This window comes from Chrysochloris asiatica, unplaced genomic scaffold (assembly GCF_000296735.1).
Source record: "Chrysochloris asiatica unplaced genomic scaffold, ChrAsi1.0 scaffold00041, whole genome shotgun sequence".
NCBI classification, from domain to species: Eukaryota; Metazoa; Chordata; class Mammalia; order Afrosoricida; family Chrysochloridae; genus Chrysochloris; species Chrysochloris asiatica.
In genome coordinates, this window is record NW_006408559.1 from 2,013,909 (window position 1) to 2,029,502 (window position 15,594).

Here is a 15,594-nt window from a genome sequence, read left to right on the forward strand (position 1 = left end):
CCTGGTGTGGCGCTGTGGGTAAAAGCTCCAGACTGCAAAGCCATCTGAACTGCAAGGTCAGCAGTTCAAGCTCACCAACTGCTCCTTGGAAACCCTATACAGGGTCGCTATGGGTCAGAACCGACTTGACAGCACTTAACAACAGCAATCCCATCAGAGATCGCAATAAAAACCTGAATACTTTTCACCATTTGAATACCAACTAAGTACCTGAATACCATCTCAGAACAGACTTGATGCATTAGACACTAATGATCAAAGACCAGAAGAGTTGTGAACATCAGGAATATAATACAGGAAGAAAGCAAAAGGCAAGAAAGTAAAGGTCAAAATGGATGTCAGAAGAGAATCTGAAACCTGCTCTTGAATTTTGAAAGGCTAACACAACTGGAAGAATCTCAAAGATTCTCAAAATTCTCAAAAATCCCAAACAGATAATCTCAAAGGGCAGTTTGAGAAAATAAAGCCAAGTATTACAGGGAATTTGGCCATATTGTCAGGAGGGAAGAGTCGCTGGAGAAGGATGTCATGCTGGGTAAGATGGAGGGTCAGAGAAAAAGAGGAAGACCCCTAACGAGACGGATCAGCCAGGTGGCATCATTGATGGCGTCAAGTGTGGCAGTGGTGGTAGGGTTGGCCCAGGTTCAGACATTGTTTCGTTCTGCTGTGCACGGGTCAGTTCCGACTCGATGGCACCTGACAACAACAACATTGCAGTGAAATGTGCAAAGACTTGGAGTTAGAAAACCAGAAGAAAGGAACACACTCAGTTTTTCTCAAGCTGAAAGAACTGAAGAAGAAACTCAAGTCCTAGTTGCAAGGTTTAAGTATTCTATGGTGTTACTCTGTAGGATAAGCACTGAACTGCTAATTGCAAGGCAGGAAGTTCAAACCCACAAGCCACTACTCAGAAACCCTATGCAGGGTCACTATGAGTCAGAACTGATGCCACAGCACTTAACAATATGGGAGAAACACGTAATGTTGTAGGAAACATCAAAAGAAGATGGCAGCAATACAGTCTCTATCAAAAAGAATTGGTCAACGTTCAACCATTGCAAGAGGTGCCATATGATTGAGAACCAATGCTATTGAAGGAAGAACTCCAAGTTGCACTGATGGAAATGGCAAAAACCAAATCTCCAGAACTGATGGAATACAAATTGAAACGTTTCAACAAACAGAGGTGTTGCTGGAGGCTCTCACTCATCTGCCAAGAAATTGGGAAGACAGCTACCTGGCCAACCAACTGGAAGAGATCCATATTTTGGCCCATTCCAAAGAAAGAGGACCCAACAGAATATGGAAATCTTCTAACAGTATCTGAGTATATGCAAGTAAAATTTTGCTGAAAAATAATTTTAAAATAGTTGCGGCAGTACATTAACAGGGAATTCAAACTGGATTTAGAAGAGAGGATGGAACTAGGGATATCATTGCTGATGTCAGTTGGATCTTGGCTGAATGCATAGAATATCAGATAGATGCTTATGTTTTATTTGATGGTGTGGACCATGGCAAGCTATGGACGACATTGTGGAGAATGAGTATTCCAAAACAGTTCGTTGTGCTCATGAGGAACCTGTGCACAGACCAAGAAACAGTCAAACAAAACAAGGGGATACTGAATGGTTTAAAATCAGCAAAGGCTTGTGCCAGAGTTGTATCCTTTCACTATACTGTCAGTCTGTATGCTGCGGATGTTATTTGAGAAGCTGAATTAGATGAAAAAGAATGTGACATCAGGATTGGTGGAAGACTCACTAACAACGTAATATGCAGATGACACAACCTTGCTTGCTAGAAGCAAAGCCCACCACCCACCCACTGCCACCAAGTTGATTCCGACGCATGTAGGGTTTCCGAAGCTGTAAATTTTTACAGGAGTGAAAAACCTGCTCTTTCTCCTGTGGTGTGACTGGTGGATTGCAACCACTGACCTTGTGGTTAGCAGTCCAACACGTAACCCACTACACCACCAGAATGCTAAAAGAACTTCAAATACTGATGAAGATAAGATTACAGCCTTCAGTATGCATTGTACCTCAATGTAAAGAAAAAATCCTCAAAACTGGACCAGCAGATTTGCCTAATGCAACATGTTTAATTTCTTGACTGTTGCTTCAATGAACATTGTGGATCCAAGTAAAATGAAATCTTTGACAACTTCAGTCTTTTCTCCATTTGTCATGATGTTATTTATTGGTCTGATCTGGAACCAATGAAAAGCAGGGCTCCAGCAGATTTGGGAATGATCTGTATAGAGGTAAACCCAGGAGACTCAGAAGTGCCCCTGCTGCCCCCATTCTGGTATTAAGGGATGTCATAGATTGAATTGTGTCCCCCCAAATGTGACAATTTGCCTAGGCCATGATGCTCACTGATTTGGCAGTTATATAATGATGTAATGTGGTAGTCATGTGATGATTCCCCATGCTGGATCCGATGTGATAAACCATTAGAAGGATTAAGGGTGGGATGTAATACCCTCAATCCTATCACAAGCCTGATCCCATGTAAGGGAGTTTCCCAGTGGTGTGGCCTGTGACATCTTTTATCTTATAAAAATGAAAGGAGAGAGCAGACAAAAAGGGACCAGAAGAACCAGGAGTGGAGTATGTATGTTCTTTGGACCTTGAGTCCCGGCACTGTGAGCTCCTATATTTAGGGAGAGACTGATGCTAAAATACATGCAGATCTATAAAGGATGCCGGACTACAAATGCTGAAAGGAAACAGGAACCTTTCCCCAGAGCTGACAGAAAGACAGACTTCCCCTGGAGCCATTGCTGGGAATTTAGACTTCTAGCCTCCTAAACTGACAGTCCTGGTGTGGCGCTGTGGGTTAATGTGCTGGACTGCAAAGCTGATTTGAACCTCAAGGTCAGCGGTTCAAGCTCACCAGTTCAAGCTCACCAGCTGCCCCTCGGAAACCCTACACAGGGTCGCTATGGGTCAGAATTGACCCAGCACTTAAACAACAAACTGAGAGAGAAAAATTGTTTAATGCCATCAGCTTGTTATAATAGCACCAGATGACTTAAGAGCATCGGAGGGCAGAGGGCAGGAGAATTTGTCCTGTCAACTGTATATTGCCCCTTGAAAAACTACCAGACAAATAAAAAATACTTGGAACCTTGGGGGTTTTTTCTCTGGATCATGGATCAGCAAAAAACATACACATAAGACCCAGTACATGAACACTCTCTTTTGGAAAAAGTTATGAGTCCAGTTCTTCATTCAAGAAAAGGCAAATACTTCATCTTTGACACAGAGCATTTCAGGATCACACCCCTGCTGCCTGTCCTGTGTCCTCCTCCTGCCCCGCTGGGCTCCAGTGAGCCCAGTGCATACCAGTCTAAGGTCTTTCACAACTTCTTGTGCCTTTCTGTCCTGTGATCTTTGGCTCCTAGGGATCATGCAGATCTCAGTTTAAAGATCACCTCTTCAGATAGGTCTTCCCCAAACTAAGAGAGTTCCCAGTCACACTGACGGCTGTCAATGACTTAAAGTGTATACAAATAGTTACAAAATTAAATCCCAGGAGTCTAACATACTAGCTAGCATTCCTTGAAGAACTGGACTCGCCTGGAGTCCCTGGGCTAAAGAAAAAACTTAACAGCTGCAGTGGGAACTTTTGCTAGCTAAAACTTGGAGCTAATTAAACAAGCTTTCTTTGTTCCTTGAGAATGGAATGTGTGGACTTCTGCAAAACTTGTAAAATCCCACACTTAAGAGTTCTCTGGAGGAATGAATCCGTGGTTAGCAGACTGCCATTTTGCCTAAAAAACTCTTCTGCTATACCTTGGAAACAAACATCACAGAGTGTAATACATCCAATGCAATACACCGTGTAGCACCTAGAACTATTTTTAATCCACTCCCCAAGAAATCTTAATAATGACTTCGTGTTTCATTTCAGGCTTAATTTCCAGGGCCTGTAAGAGCGTCACGCACGTGGCATACCGTCAATAACAACTGAATAAAAAGAAAAGAGTACATTTGAAGCGTGCCCTGAATGTGCAGTTTTTCCGGCAGGGCTGTACGGATGAGCTCGCTGGTTTGGAAACGCCTGGATCCTTTTTTGCCCGTTCCCAGCGGTGCATACGAAAAACAAAACTTTTGTCCAGCCCCGTTCGCTCTCGGGGCCTGTACAGGATTTGCTTACATTTTCCCGTGTTATTCTCATGCCAACGCTCAAAGAACTTATTCCCGTTTTCCAAATGTGGTTCGGGCATTTCTCCAAGGAGGGGTCAACCAGGGCGCGCCTCACTCCAAAGATTGACTGTCCTGATCTTCGCTGGTGCCCGCCCCTGCCTGGCCGCCAAGCCCAAACGGTCCAGCGCCGAGCTCAGCAGCCGCTGCCGCCACACGCCAGCTGAAATGGCACAGCCAGCACGGCGCCACCAGTAGGGGAAGATAGGCACAGTCACAGAGCTACGATAGGCGCCGACGAGGATCTGTCCAACCTTCCGGCGCCGCGCCCCGGTGCCATGGCAACAGGTAAACACTACGCAGCCCCGCCCCGCCCCGCCCCTGGCTCGTGCGTCCAGTTTGTGCGCGCGGCCCGGCATCCCCCTACGACGCGCGCGTCCTGTGTTTGTGCGCGCGGCTCGGCAGCCCCTGCGAGCCGAGCCCCGCCCCGGCAGATCCAACGCGCCCGCCTCCCGCGTGTCGCCGTCCGCACCTCCCACAGGGGCCGTGGGTGCCCATGCTCCGAGTCGCGGAGAACGGAGGCGTCGCGGTGACCCGCAGAGTCGCGTTGATGCTGATTTTCGGCTGGTTGCTTCCCAAGGCCGCTAGGTCCTTCTGAACATCTCCGCAGACTCGGCGTGGCGCGGCCTCTGTTCTTCGTCACTTTGCGCGCGGGGGCGACGGCGGAGACCAGGACAGTGGCGAGAACGGGCGCGGGGGCTCCACCCCTAAGTTATGCGCAGACCGCAGGCCTCTCTCTTTGTCACAAGATTGGGGACGGATGTCACACACGCCTGTTCCGCTGATAGAAGAGTTGCCATGGTAACACGTTTTCTTTAAATCGAAGAAATTCTAGGGTTCTTGCTAAGTGTGTAAGATTCAGCCCATGTCACCCAACGAGGTTGTCGCTGTCGCCTGCTTTCTGTGTCGCGTCAGCAATGCCTGAGACGGCATAAAGCCGAAGCAGGAGAGCGCGTTCCCAGGGGCTTGGCGGGGCTTCTTGATCAGATGCCCCAGCGACTGATAATGCTCACCAGAGGGGGAAAGCAGAACAGACTCGGGCTGAGCCTTTTGGTTAATTGCTTGGTCTCAGTTCTGTGGTTTTATTGAGTAACTTTCACGCCCAGAAGATAGTTTATGGTGTGAAATAAAGAGAGGCTTTTAATGGGGTGTGGACCCCTCAGGTGCCTGTATGGACCACCAGGGACTGGCTAATGCTTCTGCTACCTCAGGTCCATGTGCTGGATTTTTTAGTGCAGATTTAAAGTAGAAAATGAGCCTCGATGCCCCACAGGACTGCGGGCTGTAGAAAGAGTCCACCTTTAACCCTTCTTAGGAGGAAAACTTTTGTGCAGGGAATTCTTGTATTTTAAACTCGGGAAAGCATACAACACCCATGTTTCCGTCTCAGCGCAAGTCATCTTTAGCCATATTGCTCTGAAACTTAAATCCTCCATTTCTGGCTTCCTGCCAGATTTCTCCATCTGAGAGCCTTTTCCAACAGTTCAGAACTCAACTCATCTGGGAACCATTACTGCCTCTTCACTTCCCAGTGGCACTTTCATGCTCTTAGCGGTAGAATTCCTCTTCAGCCTTAATCTAGTCACTCACTTGGTCCACTGTTCAAAGCAGCGTCTCCTTAACTGCTGCTTGGATTCTGGAAGTAGACTTGGTCCAGGGGACTCTCAGCCTCCTTTCCTGCTAGTTTAATCTTTCCAGAATGGCTGGGACCCTGTAGCCCTGCCCTTTCTGCAGGGAAGCACCATTGTCTGCTGAACTAAGTATTCCTCTGCTTAAGCTGTGCCTCAGTTCTTTAGTGCTGCTATAACAGAAATACGGCAAGTGGATGGCTTTAACCAACACATTTATTCCCTCACAATTTGGGAGGTTCAAAGTCTGAGTTCAGATCCCTGGCTCGGAGGAAGGGGCCTTGCCTCTTTTCAGCATCTGTGGACTGGCATCACTTGGAGAGCTCCATGTGTCTCGGCTTCCGTCTTTGGCTGGATCCAGGAACTTCACAGTGCACAGATCCCAGATCCAAAGGGATGCCCTCCACTGCTTCTTTTGTGGTGGTCCTTCTCTCTCTGCTCAGTCCTCTCTTTGTTTATATCTCAAATAGATTAGCTCAAAATACAACCTAATCCTGTAGATTTCCTCTGGCCTTATTAGCATCATGTTGTTGTTGTTAAGTGCCATCAAGTCAGTTCTGACCCATAGCGACCCTGCAGGGTTTCCAAGGAGCAGCTGGTGAACTTGAACTGCCAACCTTGCAGTATCAAACGGCTTTGCAGTCTGGGGCATTCACCCACAGTGCCACATCAGGACTTCTTGGTGGTGGTGGCTGTGTGCCATGGAGTCGGTTCTGACTCATAGCGACCCTGTACAGGGTTTCCAGGACTGTAAATCTTGACTCGAGCAGAAAGCCTCATCTTTCTCCCACGGAACAGCTGGTAGTTTTGAACTGCTAACCTTGCGGTCTGAAGCCCAATTCGTAACCACTACGCTACCAGAGCTCCTTTTGTTGTTGTTAGGTGCCATCAAATCAGTACTGACTCATAGCGACCCTGTGTACAACAGAATGAAACACTGCCTGGTCTTGGGCCAACCTCACAATCACTGCTACGTTTGAGCCCATTGATGCTGCCACTGTGCCAATCCATCTCGTTGGGGGTCTTCCTCTTTTTCTCAGACCCTCCACTTTACCAAACATGATATCCTTCTCCAGTGACTGGTCCTCCTGAAATATGTCCGAAGTATGAGACGTAAAGTCTATCCATCCTGGCCTCCAAGGAGCACTCTCTGCACTTCGTCCAACACAGATCTGTTTGTTCTTTTGGCAACCCATGGTACTTTCAATATTCTCCAACACCATAACTCAAATGCATCAATTCCTCTATGGTCTTTATTATTCACTGTCCAACTTTAGCATGCATATGAGGTTATCGAAAATACCGCGGCTTGAGTCAGGCGCACCTTAGTCCTCAAGCTGACATCTTTGTTCTTCAACACTTTAAAGAGGTCTTGTGCAGCAGAGCAAATATGCACAATGCAATACAGTGTTTGTTTGATTTGTTGACTGCTGCTTCGATGACATCATAGGAGTGAGGTTTTACCACACCTAGGATAATAATATCAGATCGACGCTGATCACATGGTGGGAATGATTGCATCATATTAGATCTCATCATGGAGGTGATAACTGCATCGTAACTGCTGAACCACTGAGAATTCTGACCCAGTCAAGTGGACACAAAACCCTAACTATCACAAGTTGGGTGCTCAGAGTCCTTGGTAAAGGAACCTCAACTTCTTCAAATTTATCTACCATAGCGTTATTGTGTGCTTTAAAAGACACCACTCAGCATACCCACATGCTTCTGGATGGAAACCTCCCAAACCTGCCGCATCTCAAGCTATTGACTTTCTAATTTTCTTTAAGACCTAGTTCTAAGGTCATCTCCCTGAAGCCTCTTGTGGGCCTACCTCCAGCCTCTATTGTTGTTCAAGTCAATTCTGACTCATAGCAACTCTGCATGGGATTTCTAAGGAGTGGTAAGCTTGAACTGACAACCTTGCAGTTCAAACAACTTTACTGGCCCCTTAAGCACCCTTAACCCCTTGCCCCTCACTTCTGGTGCTTTGCCTATTTACCTTGGGAAATTGTACCCATCCCACTTAAACTGTCAGGTAGAAATGGGACAGGTAAATCTCTGTGTTTCTCTGTGTTCATTCCATGTGAACATACCAAACAAATAATGTCTTGCTTTGAATTGAGAATCTCTCCTGGGTTACCTGGATTAGTTGATATTGCCAATTCCTTTCGGAGCCCCAGCGAACTGAAGCAGAGTGGTTTACCAAAGCCATTTAGACGAATGGCTCCCCACCCACCATAGATAAAAGCCTTACATAGTTTACAAGGCCTGCAAGCAAGAGCTGCTTCTGCTTAGCTTTCTGGTCTCCCCTCTCGCTTGCAGACTTGGTTACCTACGGAGCAGCCACATTCTCCTTTTTGTTTCTCTGACTCTGCGTGTTTCCTGTAGCCTCCCTCCGTACAGGCTGTTTGCTCTGCCTGGGAATTCCCTCTCAGCTCACAGGTTGTTCTTTCATCACCTAGACTAGATCAGGCCTCACCCAGCCTGTGCCACCATAATGCCATGTCCCCCTAGACTCCCTTCACAGCATAGTTGGTGACGGAATGTACTGTGTATGTGTTTGCAGTGAGGTGGTTTTCTCCCTCGTTGACTGTCAGCATCATGAGGACAGTAACCCAAATGTGCTTAGCTCTCCACCTGGTGCACGGTAGATAGTTGTGAAAGATTTGCTGAATAAAGGAAGGATTCTAACCTTCAGAAAAGCAGAAATCCACAATTTGTTTTCTAAATCCAGTTCCTGCATTGCATCTGAGCTGTGATTTATTCATTCATTCAGTAACTAACTATTCATCCCTTTAAAGCAACACATGCTGTTCTAAAAAATGGGGGAAAAAAACCCAAGCCCCATGCTGTTGAGTTGATTCCAACTCATGGGGCCTCCCAGGAGTTACAGAGAAGACCTACTGCACGGGGTTTTCTTGGCTGTGATCTGCCTGGGGGAGCCCTGGTGAGAGCTGTGAAGCAGTCAGCTATCGATGTTTAGGTCCCACTAGCACTCCATGGGGGGAAAGTCCCTGTAAAGATGACAGCCTGACAATCCATTAGACAGTTCTACTCTGTCCTGTGGAGTTACTGTGAGTGGGAACTGACTTGATGGCACACAGTAACAACATCAATTACCAGGCCTATCTTTTGTGGCACCACACAAAGCCTAGGAGCCCATGCCCAGAGCCATGTCCTCTGCCTCATCTCTCTTGTATCCCATCAGAGTTCAGTGATACAAGAGTCACAGTCTGGGATCTTTAAAACCTTTTTTGCTGTTGGTATTGTTAAGTGCTGTCACCCTGTACAGAGCGACCTTGTATAGGGTTTCCAAGGAGCAGCTGGTGAGCTTGAGCCACCAACCTTATAGGTTATCCTAAGGTGCCACACCAGGACTCCGATTTGAAACCATTAGTGGAAAATAATAAACAAAAGATCTGCTTACCATTTAAAAAAATTAAACTTATGGGACCAATCAATCTACTCTCTAAACTTTCATCTAAATCACAATTTAAAAAACAAAACAAAACACCTTTTGGGACCACAGACAAATGTGTGGTAAGATGTTGCCTCGGTGGACATTAAGCTACACATACCTGGTGTAGCGCTGTGGGTTAACACCCTGGTTTGAACTGCAAGGTTAGCAGTTCAAGCTCACCAGCCATTCTTCAGAAACTGTATACAGGGTCGCTATGGGTCAGAACCGACTCAAGGGCACTTAGCAACAACAACACGTCTAATAGCTTTTCCTCTGGCCCCTCTCTAACTTCCACCCCAGGTAACCACTGATTTGCACTCTGACCTTATAAATAGTTGGCAATTTCTAGGATTTTACATAGATGAAATCATAAATAATAGGCATTCTTTTTTTTGATCTGGCTTCTTCCACTCAGTGTAATGGGAAATTTATCTAGGCTGTGTATATCAATAATTCATTCCTTGTCTTGCAGAGTATTTGATTGTATGGGTACACCAGTTTCTTTATCTGTTCATCTGCTGATGGACTTGTGAATTGTTTCCTTTCTTCACTGAGCTGCTTTGACACCTTTGTTAAAAATCAGCTGTTTATATTTTATGGATTGATTTCTGGACTCTTCATTCTTTTCCATTGATCTGTCTGTCTTGACACCAGAACCTCACTATCTTGGTCACTGGAGCTTTGTAATCATTCCTGAAATAAGGCAGTATTGTTGCTGTTGTATAAGGTGCCATGGAGTCAACTGTGACTCATTTCCGAGGCTGTAAATCTTTATGGGAGCAGAAAGCCTCATCTTTCTCCTGCAGAGTGGCTGGTGGACTCAAACTGCCAACTTTGTGGTTTGCAGTCCAGTGCTTATCCTACAGAGCCCCACGCTCCTCCGGTAGCATTAGTGCTTGTCAGTCTTTCGCAGCTCCATATGGATTTTAGAATCCTTTGCAAAAAAACAGAGGGCGCTTTGAATGGAAATGTCAAACCTTCATCTTACATTCTCTGCTTTTTTCATTTGAATTTTAGAATCAGATTGTCAGTCTCTACAAAAAGATGAGACTTTGAGTAAAAACATTAAGTTACTATCTTAATATGAATATTTAGTTTTCAAAACCATTTTAGAGGATTAGCGTGCACACACATTTTGTTCATTATTCCAGGTACATTACTTGTGGTATACATGCCCAAAAGTACAGTCATAAAGAAAGGCAGCCTTGAACCGTTTGTGGCAAAAATCTACATTTCACTGGCCAGACACTGCTCTTTCCTCCAAGCTGATTGTTTCACAGGAGAATGGATTTGTCAATGGGGATTCACGGGCTTGGATTTTCTCACAGAAGCCAGGCCACTGTGTTGTAAGATACATCTCTCTTTTCTTGGATTTTATAACAGGGAGTGTACTCCATTTTCACTTAGCAAAAAGAAAAAAAAGTTTCCTGTTTTTCACATATTAACTATGCTTTTCATTGTTTAGTGTAGAACATTTTATAAATGAAACGCTGTGAACAAGATCTCTATTTGATATAAATAGTTAGCCTTTGCAGACACCCCACCCCCTCCCATGCACTTACACATTTCTCTCTTTCTTGCTTGAAGTGGTCACTTTTTAAGTGAAAGGCTTCCATTTGTTGAGTTTTTTTTTTTTTTGGGGGGGGGTGGGTCAAAGGGCATAGAAAGGTTCAACTCCTCACTTTGTGCAGCTTGAGCAAAATTTTTAAGGCGTCCTGGTGGTACAATGTTTAAGCACTAGGCTGACAACCAAAATGGTAGCATTTGAAACCTGCTGGCCACTCCGGGAAGAAAAGATCTGGTGAGCTATCTATCACTGTAAAGCTTGCCGCCTCAGAAACCCTATGAGGCCGTTTCACTCTGTCCTTGGAAACCCTACCCAGGATTACTGTGAGTCAGAACTGACTTATCGGCCCTTGACAACAACAACATAGTGCTATATAGTAAGATAAGCACTGGAGTGCTAACCGCAAAGTCCGCAATTCAACCTACCAGCCGCTTCTTGGAAACCCTATACAGGGTTGGTGTGAGTCAGAACTGACTCAGTGGCACTTAACAACAACAACATAGCGCTGTAGAACCCCAAGGTCAACGATTCAAACCACTAGCCACTCCTCAGAAACCCTATGCAGGGTCACTGTAAGTCAGAACTGACTCAAAAGCACACAACACAACAAGAGCAAAACTTTGGAACTCGTTTTATTTCTAAATAATATAGCTACCCTTCAGAGCACAGCGTGGTGGTGGAAAGATGGAGCCTGGTTAAAATGCACTCGTCCTGTAACCTAGCTGAGCCTCTGCTTTCTATGTGTGAGACCAAACTCATGTTTCTCTCCTGGAGCAAACACACTATAAAAAGTTATGTTTGAGGCAGTCGGGGACATTTTATAATACCAAGGAACTATAATTAATCATTAAGGAGTCTTGGTGGTGGTGTAGGATGAGCACTGGACTGCCAACCACAAGGCTGACAGTTCAAACCCAGCAGCCGCTCCTTGGGAGAAAGATGTGCATGTGTGGAAGTTTTCACAATAAAAATGAAATGAAAGCCAAATGAGATACCAAGGATGTTTGGGCCCCGGTTCTGCAGCAGTTTCAGCCTCATGAAGCAATCACGGGTATTGAGCGAGGCAGGAGCGGGCGGCTCTCAGCACAGTGCCTGACATGGAGGGAGCCCACGAGAAATGAGTTTGTCACCCACTTTCTCACCTCACCCTTGGATGAGGCTTTCTGCTCCCATAAAGATCTACAGTCTCGGAAACCTTATACAGGTAGCTATGAGTCGGAACTGACTCCACGGCACCTTAACAACACCAACACTACCTTATTCAAGAATGATTACAAAGCTCCAGTGATCAAGACAGTGAGGTTCTGGTGTCAAGAGAGACAAACAGATCAATGGAAAAGAATGAAGAGTCCAGAAATCGATCCATTAAAATATGAACCGCTGATTTTCAACAAAGGTATCAAAGCAGCTCAGTGGAGAAAGGAAACAATTCACAAGTCCATCAGCAGGTGAATAGACACAGAAACTGGTGTGTCCACACAATCAGATACTCTGCAAGACGTCTTTGTTATCATCCAGTACCGTTACTGGACCTAACAATAATAAAAACTCCAAACCCAGACCCACTGCCATCAGGGTCCATTCTGAACGCTGACGAACCCTGTGTAGGGTTTCCAAAGCTGTAAAGCATTATGGGAGCAGAAAGAAAGCCTCATCTTTCTCCCAAGGAGTGGCTGCTGGGTTTGAACTGTCAGCCTTGTGGTTAGTAGTCCAGTGCTTATCCTACAACACTACCAAGGCTCCTTAACATTAATAATGTTGTTGTTAAGTGCCATCAAGTTTGTTCTGACCCATAGTGACCCTACATAGGGTTTCCAAGGAGTGGCAGGTGAGCTTGAACCACTGACCTTGCAGTTCCAACCAACTTTGCAGTCCAGCACATTAACCCACAGCACCATACCAGGGCTCCAACATTAATAATAGTTCTTTTATATTATAAAATGTCCTCAATTGCCTCAAAAATGCCTTTTGGACACTGTGTTTGTTCAAATCAGAATGGAAATAAGGCCATACATGGCATTAGGTTGAGTCTTTTAAATCTGGCATCTCGATAAACTTGTGTTATTTAATTGCGTGTGACTTCACTTCCCACTCCAGGCTTGTGGGAGTGTTTTCATGGTTGCTGTTTTTTTATTTTTCCTTTTAGGAAAAACTTTTTAAATCATTAGGGTTTGTTGGAAATTATATCAAGGTTATAAAAATTAATGTCCCCCTTCCCCCATGTTTATGCTTGTCTTTAAAAGCCAGGTAAAGGGAAAAAAGGAAAAGGTCCTGGCAAGTCCCATGGAAAGAAGCAAAAGAAGCCGGAAGTGGACATCCTCAGCCCTGCCGCCATGTTGAACCTCTACTACATCGCTCACAATGTCGCCGACTGCCTGCAAATGCGCGGCTTCCGTTGGCCAGGTGCGCCCAAGACAAAGAAGGGCAAAAACAAGACTTAAGTGATAACATTTCACCCGATGCCTCTGTCACAGAGAACAGAACTTGGGGAGAAAGAATCAGGATGTTATAATTCTTGCAAGTAAATTACTGAAGACAGCATTAGAGCAAAAGCTCTAGTGTTTCTCTATGGTTAATGATGATGAAATGCGTTGGACTTCCCCAGCTGAGTCCAGGGATGGTTAGCTTTGGCTCTCCAGAAGTGAAAGGGGAAAGTCTGAGGAATTCCTACATAGTGTGGTAGAATTGGTAGTCCTTTGAAAATGTTACTACAGTCCCTGGTGAGAATTAAACCTTGCTCTTGAAAGGCAGATCTGGTTTGCCTGAGTTGTGTTCTTTTACCCAAAGGGGTTTGTGATTTAGAAAAGATATGGCATAAAGCACAGGATTTATTTAGGAGCATCCCTCTCTTGGGCACTGTTTCCTGTTCCCCCCCCCCCCCCCATTTTTTAAGGAAAAATAAAAACTGTTTTGTTTCTATAATTTTCTTCTTGGCAGCCTGACTCTGATTGGTATTAACTATGGACGCCAGCACTAGTGGCACTTGTCCTCTGACCTTGTCAGGGCACAGAGACAAAGGTCAAGCACAGCCAGCAGCCTAAAATTAACCATGGGGTGTTGCACGTATCTGTGACCATGCTAAACACAACTGACCCCCAGTCTCTTCACATGGGTGAACTATGTGGTGGTATCGGAATTTTGTATCAGTAGAGCTGTTTGAACTAAAAGGTCAGCGGCTCAAGCTCACCAGCTGCTCCTTGGAAACCCTATACAGGGTTGCTATGAGTCGGAACTGACTTGACAGCATTTAACAACAATAAGACCTGTTTGGTTTTTCAAAAAAGCCACAGCTCTGTGATGACCGCCTGCCTCTGCTCAACAGAACCCATTCGTAGCCCTTCCTCAGATGCCCACTTTCAACTCCATGATGGTGCTGAGGCTCAACCAGTGGTCTGTTTTAGCCTCCACCCTCCTATATGGGAAGCAGGCCACATCTTTCTCTCACAGAGAAGCTGGTGGATTTGAACTTTCTGTTAGCAGCTGAATACTTAGCCATTGTACCACTGGGAATCCTTTCCACAGGCCCGGGTTAGGATTCCAACAGATACTTAGGTGGGGGAACCATATAATTTAATCCATAATCTGCCAGGAACCCTGCTGTACCTCCACTGCTTGCCCTCTTATGAGTGCTCATGAGATGAACACGCTTCTCACCCTAGGCCTTGCCCTTCCCTTCCCTCCTCTTCCCTCCCTGTCCCTTAATTAACTCATGCAACTTGATTTCAGCATTTAATAGGGCTTCCTGTTTTTCACTAACCATTTATAGTATGGAAACTAATGTTGTTGTTGTTGCATGCCATTGAGTTAGTTCCAACTCAAAAACCCTGTGGGGAGTTTGCCAGCCCTTCAGCTGGGCAGCCCAGTGCTTATCCTATAGCCCCACACCAGGGCTTAATAAGGGTAAGACTATATTGATGGCACAGGGCAGCGACAACCCACACCAAATTGGCAGTGCCTGTAACATAGGCTGGACTTGCCATAGAAGAGTAGCCAGGAGATGACCTTGGTGGCAGGAGAGGGACAGGTTGGATGGAAGGTAAGGCTGGAGGAAGCCATGGACCTACTGTGAGGGGCTTGGAGGGCCAGGCTGAGGGTCTGATGGGATTTTAAGGGTGTGGCTCCCCACAAGGTCTGAGAAGAGTGGGGCCAGGTGTGAGTTTGAGGAACTTCAGGATAACAGAGACTGTAAACTATAGGAGGCGTTACTGTCACGGTTCGTGTGAGGAACAGAGGACAGAGCATGAAGGGAGCTGCTCGAAGCATGTCAGAGGGGCTGCAATGGATTCTTGTCCAATTGGAGGGGTGCTTTTGGAGACTTCTCTGACAACCTGGTATAAAGGGCACCGCTCACTGTCTGCTCTTACATGCTCAGTGAGTCATTCCCACCCATTGTCTGACAACTGTGGCTGGTGATCCTTTCCAAATAGCTGGCAGTCACAGTCTCACCTTGACAGAGAACCTGATGAGTGGCCAGGATCTAGTGATGGTTTGTGATGCAAACAAAAAGGTGGGATCAAAGCTGATGGCTGGGTTTGAGCCCAGCTAACAAGGCAGGAAGAGGTTAGGGAGGGGTACTTGCTCTCACCAGATTTCTCCATCACATCTTAGATATGTGACCCCTTTAGGCCCAGAGTCCCTTTGTAAACCAAATCTGCTGTCACATTCCCTTTACTTCAGTGAAGATGAATTTCAGAGGTAACATATCCATATATATATATATAT